This window comes from Ailuropoda melanoleuca, chromosome 8 (genome assembly GCF_002007445.2).
Source record: "Ailuropoda melanoleuca isolate Jingjing chromosome 8, ASM200744v2, whole genome shotgun sequence".
NCBI lineage: Eukaryota > Metazoa > Chordata > Mammalia > Carnivora > Ursidae > Ailuropoda > Ailuropoda melanoleuca.
In genome coordinates, this window is record NC_048225.1 from 79,415,556 (window position 1) to 79,428,538 (window position 12,983).

The window sequence follows — 12,983 nt, forward strand, 5'->3', positions numbered from 1 at the left end:
CATATAATAGGCAAAAAACAAATATGTGGCAATAATTCTCAATAAAATACTATAACCTAAATTTTTTTTTTTAAGATTTATTTATTTTAGAAAGAGAGAGCAGCAAGGGGTAGAGGGAAAGGGAGAAAGAAACATAAGCAGACTCCACGCTGATCGTGGAACCTGATGCCTGGCTCAATCTCATGACCCTGAGATCATGACCTAAGCCAAAACCAAAAGTCGGACGCTTAACCAGATGCACCACCCAGACGCCTCAACCTAAATTTATTTACAATTAAAAGGCAACTGGGGGGCACCTGGGTGGCATAGTTGGTTAAGCGTCTGCCTTCGGCTCAGGTCCTGGGGTCAAGCCCCATGTCGGGCTCTTTGCTCAGTGGGGAGTCCTGCTTCTCCCTTTCCCTCCCCAGCTCATGCTCTTTCTCAAATAAATAAATAAATTAAATCTTAAAAAAGAAAAGGTAGCTATCTGAAGTATGACTGTCCTAGTATATCATAGTCACCATATTCATGATCTTATAAAATTGATTACAAACATAAAGTAGGCTCCCTAGGTTAAGTACATTTAAATTTTATCTTAACTCTTGCCTAGAAAACTTAGTAGATCGGCAGCTACTGGTGGTGTTTTTTTTTTTTTAAAGATTTTATTTATTTATTTATTTGACAGAGATAGAGACAGCCAGCGAGAGAGGGAACCACAAACAGGGAGAGTGGGAGAGGACAGTGGGAGAGGAAGAAGCAGGCTCATAGCAGAGGAGCCTGATGTGGGGCTCGATCCCATAACGCCGGGATCACGCCCTGAGCCGAAGGCAGACGCTTAACCGCTGTGCCACCCAGGCGCCCCACGTGGTGTTATTTTTTTGCTCTCAAAGTAAAAGCAAGGAATATAATAGGGGCAACACTAAATGAAGTACAATCAGAGAAAAATACACTTGAATGGCAGCTGGTAAAATGCATTCTATAGGTGCATCGGTAACTGTTAAAAACCAGGAACCAAGGACAGAGGAACAAAAAAGTATGGATTGAGCCGGGAAAGGATGAGAGGATTTAAGTAAGTGGGAGAGGAAGGACAGGCAATACAGAAATTTTTAAATGTAATGACTTGGAAGAAGATACAGCCAAAAGAAAATAAGGATGTTAATATGTCAAAAGTTGAACACAAAAATCAAAGGAATGGCATTTCATTAATAAATTTCTTTCATTGTACAGAATAAATTCTTGAGCTCAATAGCTGATTTACACAGACCTCACAGTGGGGCGTCTGGGTGACTCAGTCAGTCAAGCATCAGACTCTTGATTTTGGCTCAGGTCATGCATGATCTTGGTGTTGAAAGATAGAGCTCTGTGTAGGGCTCTGTGCTGAGCACGGAGTCTGCTTGAGAGTCTCTCCTTCTCCCTCTCTGCTCCCCCCATTCACATGCACATGTGCGCTCTCTCTCTCTCTCTCTCTCTCTCAAATAAATGAATAGATAGATAGACAAATAAAATCTTTAAACAGACCTCACTTCATTTTGTGGCCATTTAGAGTCTTTGAAAATTTAGTTAGATGAAATCTGTTAATTCAGCAAATATTTATAAAGCAAATATAAAAAGAAAAAAAAGCTCAACAACGGATACTTTATAGTACTTTATTACTTATGAATCCATGAGCAGTGTGTTTAAAAATGAAGACTCTGGAGCTTCCAGGTTGGTGAACACGTCCAAGTGATAGGAAGATGGCTTGCCCAGAAGAGGCGTGAAAGCTCTACAATCTGCCACTGCCACCACCACCAGCAGCAGCAGCAGCAGCACTTTTCCCTGTGCATCTTTTCCATTTGGCTTTCCCTGAGTTGTATTCCTTTATAATAAATTAGTAAATGTTTGGTCAAATTTGGCTGATCAGGGGCGCCTAGGTGGCATAGCGGTTGAGCGTCTGCCTTCAGCTCAGGGCGTGATCCTGGCGTTATGGGATCGAGCCCCACATCAGGCTCCTCCACTAGGAGCCTGCTTCTTCCTCTCCCACTCCCCCTGCTTGTGTTCCCTCTCTCGCTGGCTGTCTCTATCCCTGTCAAATAAATAAATAAAATCTTTAAAAAAAAATTTGGCTGATTAAAAATCAGGACATGCTACCTTTTGGGTGACAGAATTGACTCCAGCTTTAAGGTCCTGATTTACTACAAGCACTACAAGAATGTTCTAGCTTTTATTTGTGCTGTTGAGGAGATCAGAAAGAATCATAGCCTATTAACCAATGTCGTCCTTGGAGCTGGCCTTTACAACACCTTCCAAAGTGAACAATTTCCATGGGGACTTAGAGAGACTCCTAATGCGGCTCTTGGAAGGGTCTGAGATAATATCATCTAATTACTCCTGTGAAATGAAGAACAGGTCTGTGGTGGCCACTGCTAGAAACATTTGTTTTCCCCCATCCCCAACGGATACATTATTGGATCTCTACAAATTTCCACAGGTGGGATCAAGACTGGATATGTTGGGGATGGGATCTTTGTTTCTCCCATGTAATTTTAGACTATTTAATAAAAAGAAAGAAGAGAATTGCGCATTCCATAAAGAAACACCACCACCACCACAGAGGTTCCTGGGTCTCACCTTCTTTGAAACTTTAACTTAATAAATCTGAGGTTTAGAAACTTGCATTTTTAATACAAATCCCAGGAAATTAATAATTCTGAAGTAGATCACCAGTAAAACCGTATTTTGAAAACACACTAGTATAGACACTGGAAATGGTCTATAAATGTTGAATTCAGAGAAAGGAAAAGTCTACATTTTTCTGCTGTTGGTCAAGGGGTTGGTGAGAGGGAAGTGGAAAGATTTACTTTTTAATTTAAAAACACAAAATTACTGAGTGCCTATTTTCCTGATCCCATGCAGGGCCAAGACAAGACCAAGATGAACAGAACAAGAGTTTTTAACCTAATGAGGCTTTTGAGTTCAGTGAAAATGATTATATATATGTAAAGCTTATTTTAATACTTTTACATAATCTATATAAGTTTATTTAGTTAAAAATGATATTATATTCAGTATTGGAATCTGAAATACAAAAATGCCTCACAAAAATTTAGTAGAAAATTTAACCTCACAAATGGAAATCTATGAGAATTTAAAATAAATACAATAAAATGAGAAACTGAGAACTAGGTTATTACCTATACTAGTGTGGTTTTCATGTACTAGGAAGTAAACGTCCTATTCTCTTTTCTTTCATGCTCCCATTTTGGTATTTTAAACTAGCATAACAAAGGAAAATACACCACATCAGCACAACTTCACAGAATGCAGTTGGAACTTTTCACCTCTATTTTTAACTGATATTATATACCCGCAAAGGATTCAAGTAAGACTGGGGTAAAGAGTGAGTTAACACAATGAAAATTCAGATGCTGACTTTTACTGTATGTGGAGTTATAAGTTCTTAAACACTACACATTTTTAAATATTTACTGTTTATGAGGTGATGGGAAGAAGTAGGAGCTACTCTTATGGGACAACTTTGTAAGACTTGGAGTTACAGAAAAATATAATGGACTTCCTTGTGAAGCAGGAATTCCTGGTCACCAGAAGTATTCAAGAAGTTTGAAGGATACCCCATTAGAAACGTGATATAATTCATTTCTACACTGGGCAAAATGTAAGGAATCTAATGGTAGTCATCTATCCAATGAACCCTCGACTACTTCTGTGGCTACAAAACTCAGCACTGTACTTACAGGACTTCCTGTCTAAAGACATTACAATACATAACACACAGAAGTACAGAAAAGGGTATCTGGGCACAGTGAGCAGCAAGGTCAAAGGCACAAGGGTAAATAAAAAAACAAATAAATTACCATGTGGTATTTGAGGGTCTTCAATCAGTTCAGTGTTGCTGGAGTGTAAAATGTGCCTATGCACGTGGTAGGTGATCATGCTAAAGAAGCAGGTGTTAAATGGAGGGTGTTAAATGTCACACAAAGAAGCTTAGATTTATTCTGTAACCATTAGGACATGAGGGAGCATTTTAAACAGCACAGGTAAATTAGCCTGGGACTACTAGGTGATGGCTGGGGATGATGAAGGCCTGAACTAGTAGGGGTAAGTGGCAGAGTAGCAGGGGACAAACAGAGGCTGGATTCAAGAGTGAAAGGAAAATGAGATCAGATTTGTGCTTAGACACATACCAAACTTGTTTTTACGTCTCTAAGATTCCATTCTTTAATAGTCAAAACTTTGTACTTGAATGGATTCAATTTTAAATTTAGAGAATACCTAAGAAAAGTGGCACCTGGGTGGCTCAGTTGGTTAAGCGTCTGCCTTCAGCTCAGGTCAGGTCATGATCTCAGGGTCCTGGGATCGAATCCTGCATCAGGTTCCCTGCTCAGCAGGGAGTCTGCTTGTCCCTCTCCCTCTGTCCCTCCTCCTGCTTGTGCTCTCTCTCTCTCAAATAAATAAAAACTTAAAAAAAGAATACCAAAGAATAGGACTGTATTTAATAAAATAAAAAAAATTAATCCAATATTTTCCATGTTGTAATAAATCATAGCAATAGTCTATATAGTCTGAATTTCTATAGAAATCCCCTTGGTTCATAAGTAGAATACCAAATTGGCATAAATGTGTCTTCACAACTGTCAGTTACATATAAAAAGTCTGGCAAACTTTAAAAAAATTTCCTTATTTGAGATTCAATAATTAAAAATCCTAATGGGTTAAGATGTTACATTATAACTTCTAGATACTATAAATATTTTCCTCACACTTTAAAAATTCTTGTCCCTGGCTAAATAGGTCTTGAGACTTTTGTTAGCAAACAAATTTCAAATAGATGATTTCGTTGCTACTACAAACGAAATGATTACATGTGGTATGGCAGGGAAGGGGTGGGTTATAGATGAACATACATTATAAACCATATCTTGCAAAAGATAATTATCCCTAAAATGTAAGAAATAAAAAACCTAGGGGCACCTGGGTGGCTCAGTCATTAGCGTCTGCCTTGGGCTCAGGGTGTGATCCCAGGGTCCTGGGATCAAGCCCCACATCAGGCTCCTCCGCTGGGAGCCTGCTTCTTCCTCTCCCACTCCCCTTGCCTGTCTTCCCTCTCTCACTGGCTGTCTCTCTGTCAAATAAATAAATAAATAAATCTTTAAAAAAAAAAAAGAAATAAAAACCTATTATTATTAATAGAGTTCTGAAATATGCTGACAATACACAAATTAAGTAGCAGGAAGTAAGTCTAAGATAATTAAAAGTCATGGTTAAAAACCCCTTCTATCTGCAGAAGCAATACAAGTACTAAAAACCAGAAAGTTCAGCTTAGACATGGAGAAAACTGGAAAGAGCAAAGCCCCTATGATAAGAAAAAAAGCTGAACAACTGCTAATTAATGACATTTCTTGAACCTGTTAAAGAAGTGTGTCACAGGCAGAACAATCTAAAAACCAGAAGAAACTGGTACATGCAGGAGAGAGAATGCCAGAGTATTTGCTTACCTGAAACAGAAATAGCGGGATAAGCCAGTAGGGATTTTAAGTTAATGTTTAATAAAATGCTACAAGGTGGCTAGCATGGAAGTGTGAGGTCCCTGCAACTACGAACACTGGGGGTGGGAGAGTAGCATGCTCTTCCAAACTTTTCCTCCATGATCCCCACCAGGGAAGAATGGAGAGAATCTTCAGAAAACTTCTCATGTGGTATTGGCTGGAGGAAGGGAACAGCAACCATTTCCTAAAACCATGCAGATGCAGACCTACTAAGTCCTCTAAAGAACAAAAGGATTGGTCTGTAGAAGAAAGGGCTGGGGGTGGGGGGTGGAGCGGCTTACAGTCTGAGGGCACTAGTAGAAACTGACTGCAGTTGAGGGAGAAGAACAGGAAAAAAATGTTTTACTCCTGGGGGAAGGGCAGGGACATACGCTAGGTCCAGCATTTCATTTGGAAGACGGGCAGAAATGATTGTTAAGTCCACACCCCCAAGACTTGGGTTCACAGGACCAGACTTGGAATGAGGATTAATCAAAACTTCAAAGAACATCCCTCCTCTCATAATCACCCCCACCACATAAACAAGGAACATAGCAAGGACTGCTACAAGGGATAGATTTGTTCTGGGAAGCAGTGCAAAGGACAGACCGAAAAACCAGCAGAGAACACACTGAGACAAATCCTCTGGCAAAGCAGCCAAGACTCTAAACACAAAGTATTACTAGAATATGGTCCAATGAGGGTAATCATAGCAATAACAAACTTCAAAACAACCTAAATCATGACTACATTAAGAGAACCCCCACAATGAAAGTGTGGCTGAATGAAAAGCATGCTCATATGCAGCATAAAAAATATTTTCTTCGAGTATCTACTACCCCATACAGCATGTATGGCTTTTAACCAAAAATTATAAGGCATTCAGGGAAAAACAATCCGAGGAGACAATCATTAAACTAGATTCAGGTATGTCACAGATGTTGGGACTCTCTGTAAATCAAACCAGATCAATACTTATATTAAAAGTAAATAATTTAAACACCCAATCAAAAGTCGACAGTGTAAGACTGAATAACAAAAGAACATTCAACTATATGCCATCTACACCTTACATTCAGACATAAATAGACTGAAATTGAAACGTCCCAAGATGATCTACCAAAGAAGCTGTAACCAAAAGAAAGCTAGAATGGCTATATTAATATCAGACAAAATAGACCTTATGACCCAAAATATGACAATAGACAAAAAGGAAAATTTCATAATGATAAAAGAGTCAATACACATCACAGAGCTATAATAATTATATATGAAACACAATACAAAATTATATAAATCAAAACTGACAGAATTGAAAGGAGAAATAGAAAGCTGAACAAATTATACCTGGAGATGTCAAAATTCCCACTCTCTATAACTGATAGAACAACTAGACAGAAAATTATCAAGATTTTACAAAAATTGCAAAACACTATCAACTAAGTTGACCTAATTAACATTTATAGAACAGTCTACCTAACAAAAACAGAAAAAAGATTCTTGTCAAATGCACACAGAACATATTTGAAACCACGAAACTAATTTTAAACCCCCAAAAGTAGAAGCCATATATTCCTCAGACCACAACAAAATTAAACTAGAAACCAAATTTGAATATTAAACAATACATTCCAAATAACTCAAAGGCCAAACAGAAAATATCAAGGGAAATTTTAAAATATTGTTACCTGGATGAAAATTAAAAATTAAAGGAGCAGTTTAAGTATTAAGTACATGTTCCTTTTGGTTGTACTTTTGCAGAAGTGGTGGAAACAGGTGGTAAATAGACAGGGGAATGCATTAAAAAAAAAGTTATTACATACCCTTTGTTCATTAACATTTTATTTCAAATGCTAGGCTAATGACCATTAAGACTTACTTCTGTACAGCTGCTGACACTGATTTTTCTCTGGAAGTGACAACAAGGCTAGAGTGAATAGCAATTACCTATTACTCTTTTTACTAATGTGTTGATGTTCCAGAATATTTCAAAAACACTTTCAAAGAGAGAAAGAACGGAAGAGGAAATAAAGTTATGTGGTAAGACGTTATGTGCTTTGGCAATGGTGAATGCTACTCCTTTTAATGAATGGATTTGTATGGTTTTTGACAAGATCATGAACGTGTACGTGTATGTATATACATGCACGTTTGGAGGAAAAAAAAAATCAGTTCTACTTCCCTAAAAATGTGAGTTTAAATTTATATTGGTGAGTCAGTTGTTTTACAAAGTATGACTATTGCTCAAGATAAAACTTCAACACAAAATACATATTTTGAACAGCGATAAAGTGGGGAAAAAGAACTAGCAGGGCAAATTAATATAATAACCTCTTACTTCGAGGACCTCAAATTCAAATTGTAATCAATTTACTCAATTAAATTTGCCACCCACAATATTTAAAAAGAAAACAAACACAAAACCTTTGCCTAGAATTCCTTGTCAGGTGGAATAATCTATTCAAGACATATTTTTGATGGGAAAAATCTAGAGGTCTCAGGTCAGAAATGAGATATACTTACAGAAATGAGAAAAATTCATCTTATTATTATCTGAGATACTACATTTGAATCATGTTAGAATATATGAGGAAGAAAACACTAGATACCAAAAGAATATATGCTGGTCCTTAACTTATAATCTACATAATAAACATGTCTTCCAAATTTTAAAAGGGTAAAGATTTTTAAAATTTTTATATATAGCCTTCACAATGAGGTAAAAACACCCAATTAACAAACAGTAAAATGAAATTGTTTTCCTACTGTTTTGGAAACTGAACCTTGCACACTAAAAAAATGACAAAAAGAATCTTATTGAAAATTAACATGTAACTACTCATGCAGAATGTAGAATTACTCTATTTTCTTAACAACTGACTCACACTAAGTTTCCCAAGTAAGAATCTTCTGTTTTCAAGATTAATACATCAAAACGCCCAGGTGATAATGCAGAACAGTTAGTAAGATAATTATTTACAATAAATTTTTCATTTATAAAAACAGAAATATAGAAAATTATAATTAAACTTATAAGAAAATTTATAATTAAATAGTTAGATCTTTTTTGTTATTTTTTACCCATGTAACATGAAAATTCTATTTCACATTCCTTTTTTATATTCCCTATAAATACTTTCAGGACCTACCACCAGGCATACTGATTATCAACAAACTGTGAGAAAGAGTAAACACATTATGGATGCAGTCTTTTTATTTAAATTAGGAATACTTCACTCTAAACAATTCTTCCTATAAAGTTCATGTTAAAAGTAAAACATGAAAAGAAAAAGTAAAACATGTTTTACATTTATTCAAAGTTATATAAATAACTCTTGGCATACCCCATAAACCATACCTTTAATAAGCTGGCTGAGATACATAAGCCCAATTGAAACTTCTTTTAATAAACAGATTTAATATATTCTTAGATGGGAAAAAGGTTTGTATACACTTATTGACCTGTTCTTCCTCTTTACTTGTGAGATTATGTGCAGATTATTAGCAATTTTTATAGTTATTTTTTTATGTGTTTATTAAAATAGAAAATGAGATTTAAAAAATTTTTTTAAACTGAAATATAGTTAACTTAGTGTTATATTAGTTTCAAATGTACAATATGATTCAATAATTCTGTACATTACCTAGTGCTCATCACAATATACATATTCTTAATCCCCTTTATCTATTTCACCCGTCCCCCTACGCACTTCACCTCTGACAACTACCAGTTTGTTCTCTGTATTTAAGAGTCTGTTTTTCTGTTTCTCTTTTGATCTTTGCTTGTTTTGTTTCTTAAATTCCACAGGTGGAATCATGGTATTTGTCTTTCTGATTTATTCCACTTAGCATTATACCCTCTAGGTCCATCCATGTTGCTGCAAAGGTGAGATTTCATTCTTTTTGATGGCCGAGTAATATTTCATCATGTGTATATATTATATCTTTTTTACTCATTCATCTATTGATGGATACTTGGGTTGCTTCCATATCCTGGCTATTACAAATAATGCCACAGTAAAAACACAGGAATGTATGTAACTTTCTGAATTAGTGTTTTTGTTTTCTTTGGGTAAACAGTAGTGGGATTACTGGATTGTATGGTAATTCTATTTTCAATTTTTTGAGAAACCTCCATACTGTTTTCCACAGTGGCTGCACCAATTGACATTCCCACTAACAGTGCACGAAGGTTCCTTTTCCTCCACAAACACTTGTTATTTCTTGTCTTTTTGGTTCTAGCCATTCTGACAGGTGAAAGTGATATCTCATTGTGGTTTTGATTTGCATTTCCATAATGATGAGTGATGCCGAGCATCTCTTCATGTGTCTATGGACCATCTGTATGTCTTCTTTGGAAAAATGTCTATTCAGGCCCTTCGTCTATTTTAAAATTAGATTATTTATTTTCGGGGTGTTGAGTTGTAGAAGTTCTTTATATATTTTGGCTATTAACCCCTTATGAGATATATCATTTGCAAATACCTTCTCCCATTCAGTAGGTTGCCTTGTCGTTTTGTTGATGGTTTCCTTCTCTGTGCAAAAACTTTTTAGTTTGATGCAGACCCAATAGTTTACGTTGGCTTTTGTTTCCCTTGCCATAGAAAAATGTTTCTACGGCTGATGTCAAAGAAATTATTCCCTATGCCTTCTAGGAGTTCTATGGTTTCAGGTCTCACATGTAGGTCTTTAATCCATTTTAAGTTTATTTTTGTGTATGGTATAAGAAAGTGGTCAGTTTCATTCTTTTGCATGCAGCTGTCCAGTTTTCCAAATGCCATTTGTTGAAGAGCCCATCTTTTTCTCACTGTATACTTTTGCCTCCTTTGTCATAGATTAATTGGCCATATAATTGTGGGTTTATTTCTTGGCCCTCTATTCTGTTTCATTGATTTATGTGTCTATTTTTGTGCCAGTACCACACTGTTTTGATTACTATAGTTTTAAATTTTATCTTGAAATCTGGGATTGTGATACCTCCAGCTTTGTTCTTCCTTCTCAAGACAGCTTTGGCTATTCAGGGTCTTTTGTGGTTCCATACAAATTTTAGCATTATTTGTTCTAGTTCTGTGACATTTTTTTCCTATGTATTAACAAATTAATGTAGACTTCTTCATACTATTGGTCTGTTCTTTATATGACAGATGTACTTTGGGTGAATGTCACATGATGTTGGTTAAAAGCTTATTCACAGTCAAAAATCTCATTTGAGCTTTACGACAGTCCTGTGAAGCAGTAAATCTGGTGCCGCTTCCTTTCTTAAAAGATTAGAAAGCTAACAGAGGCAAAGTGATTTGGTTAAGGTTTCTTCACTCTCTTAAAATAATAGACAATGTGACGCTAGACTGGAAGAAGTAGAGGAAAAGTGAAGGGATTAAAATAAAGAGCTTCTGTACACTAATTCTGTGATCTTTTCTTTTACATCTGCCAGGCTAGGGTGCCTGGATGGCTCAGTTGGTAAGCATCTGCCTTCAGCTCAGGTCATGATTACAGGGTCCTGGGACTGAGTCCCGCATCCCGCTCCCTGCTCAGCGGGGAGTCTGCTTCTCCCTCTGCCCCTCAGCCCACTCATGCTCCCTCTCTCTTTCTCTCTCTCCCTTCTTCCCTCTCACAAAAATAAATAAATAGGGGCGCCTGGGTGGCACAGCGGTTAAGCGTCTGCCTTCGGCTCAGGGCGTGATCCCGGCGTTATGGGAGCGAGCCCCACATCAGGCTCTTCTGCTGTGTGCCTGCTTCTTCCTCTCCCACTCCCCCTGCTTGTGTTCCCTCTCTCGCTGGCTGTCTCTATCTCTGTCGAATAAATAAATAAAATCTTTTAAAAAAAATTAATAAATAAAAAATCTTTAAATCTGTCAAGTTATATAAGAATTAATGTAAAATTGAAAGTGAGAGCAGAAAATTAACATTTATAATTTTTAGTAACTGGTATTGCTAGTATAATTTAATTCATAGTCCTATCAAGTCAACCTGCCAGAGTACAGTTTGTAGCACTAATTTTTAATCATTAATATTTTGATCCCCTTTAGGAATCTATTAAAAGTAATAAACTCTCTAGTAAAATAACCACATGGACATGACAAACTTTTTCATATGCTTTTAGTGGGTCAAAGAACATCTAAAAAACCTTGAGGGGTAGGTTCCATGAATTCCAAATTAAGAACTTTGTAGCAGACAAGTCAAAGAGCCCCAAAGAACCACTAAGAGTAAACAACTATGGTAATTACTAATCTAACTAAGACACATATTTGATTTAACAAGGAGCTTTAAAAAAAAGGATTTAATCCTGGAAAACTAGTTAATCACATCAACTAAGTACTAGTCTGAAGTGTTAGAACTACCATCCATTCTATTTCTGTTAGTATTTCAACGTAAACAGAGCTAACTAATGCAAACATGCAAGACTACAGCTACATAGTTAGAAATATGAGGATGCTACTGACCGATGCTTTCATTTTACACAGATTAATTAGCACAATCAAAACTTCAGAGCAATGTCAGAAAGGGAAAAAAAGCATTGGTCTGTTATTTTTCCCATCTCATAACAATCCCTTAAAATATTAAGTAATTAGAACAGAAGTTTTTTATTAGAGGAACATACGAGCAGATGTTATTAAGATGCAATATAAATTCAAATACAATAACTTTCTATTAACCTGTGACAATAAGAGTCTGTCTGAACACTTACTGACAATGTTAAGTTGCCAAAATTAATGCAAAACATAATGTAGTAATTACAGTATCAGAAACATTACATTAAGAGTGAATTAGTAAAGAATATGGGAACAAAGAGGAGCCTGGGGGGTTCGGTCGGTTAGTTGTCCAGCTCTTGTTTTCAGCTTGGGTCGTGATCTCACGGGATCGAGCCATGGGTGGGGCCCTGCACTCAATGGAAAGTCTGCTTGGGATTCTCTCCCTGTGCCCCTCCCCATGCCTGTGTGTGTGTGCTCTCTCTTTCTAAAATGAATAAATCTTTTTAAAAAAATGAGTAAGTGAACAAAAGAAGTTCAAATTTTAGGGAGATTTTCAAAAATGAATTATTTCTTTTCTTGCCACTGTTAAATGTAAAATATTCATATTTTAGAAGTACAGTCCTTAAGGGATGCCTGGGTGGCTCAGTCGGTTAAGCATCCAACTCTTGGTTTCAGCTCAGGTCATGATCTTGATCTCAGGGTTGTGAGATCAAGCCCTATGCTGGGTTCCATGCTGGGTGCGGAGTCTGCTCTAAGATTTCTCTTTCTCTCCTCTCCCTCTGCCCCTCCCCCCACTCTCTCCCTCTTACTCTCTCTTACAAATGAATAAATAAATAAATAAAATCTTTTTTAAAAAGTGTAGTCCTTGAAAGGTGTTACAATTTGCTCAATAAGGATTTCCAAAATAGCTTAAGAGAATTCCATTTTTCTTAGAAAATCGCCTTTACAAAACTTGTTTCCCCATGTTTTCAACATCAAGGAAGTTTCTCTTCTGAGAGAAGTTATGCCTAAC

The 12,983-nt window shown here is 36.5% G+C and overlaps 1 protein-coding gene across 2 annotated transcripts in view; it reads right to left on the minus strand.

Annotated features, from left to right (window-relative positions):
* The window catches only part of COP1 (COP1 E3 ubiquitin ligase), a 236,812-nt gene that overhangs the window by 15,896 nt on the left and 207,933 nt on the right, over positions 1-12,983 (minus strand). The window lies entirely within an intron of this gene.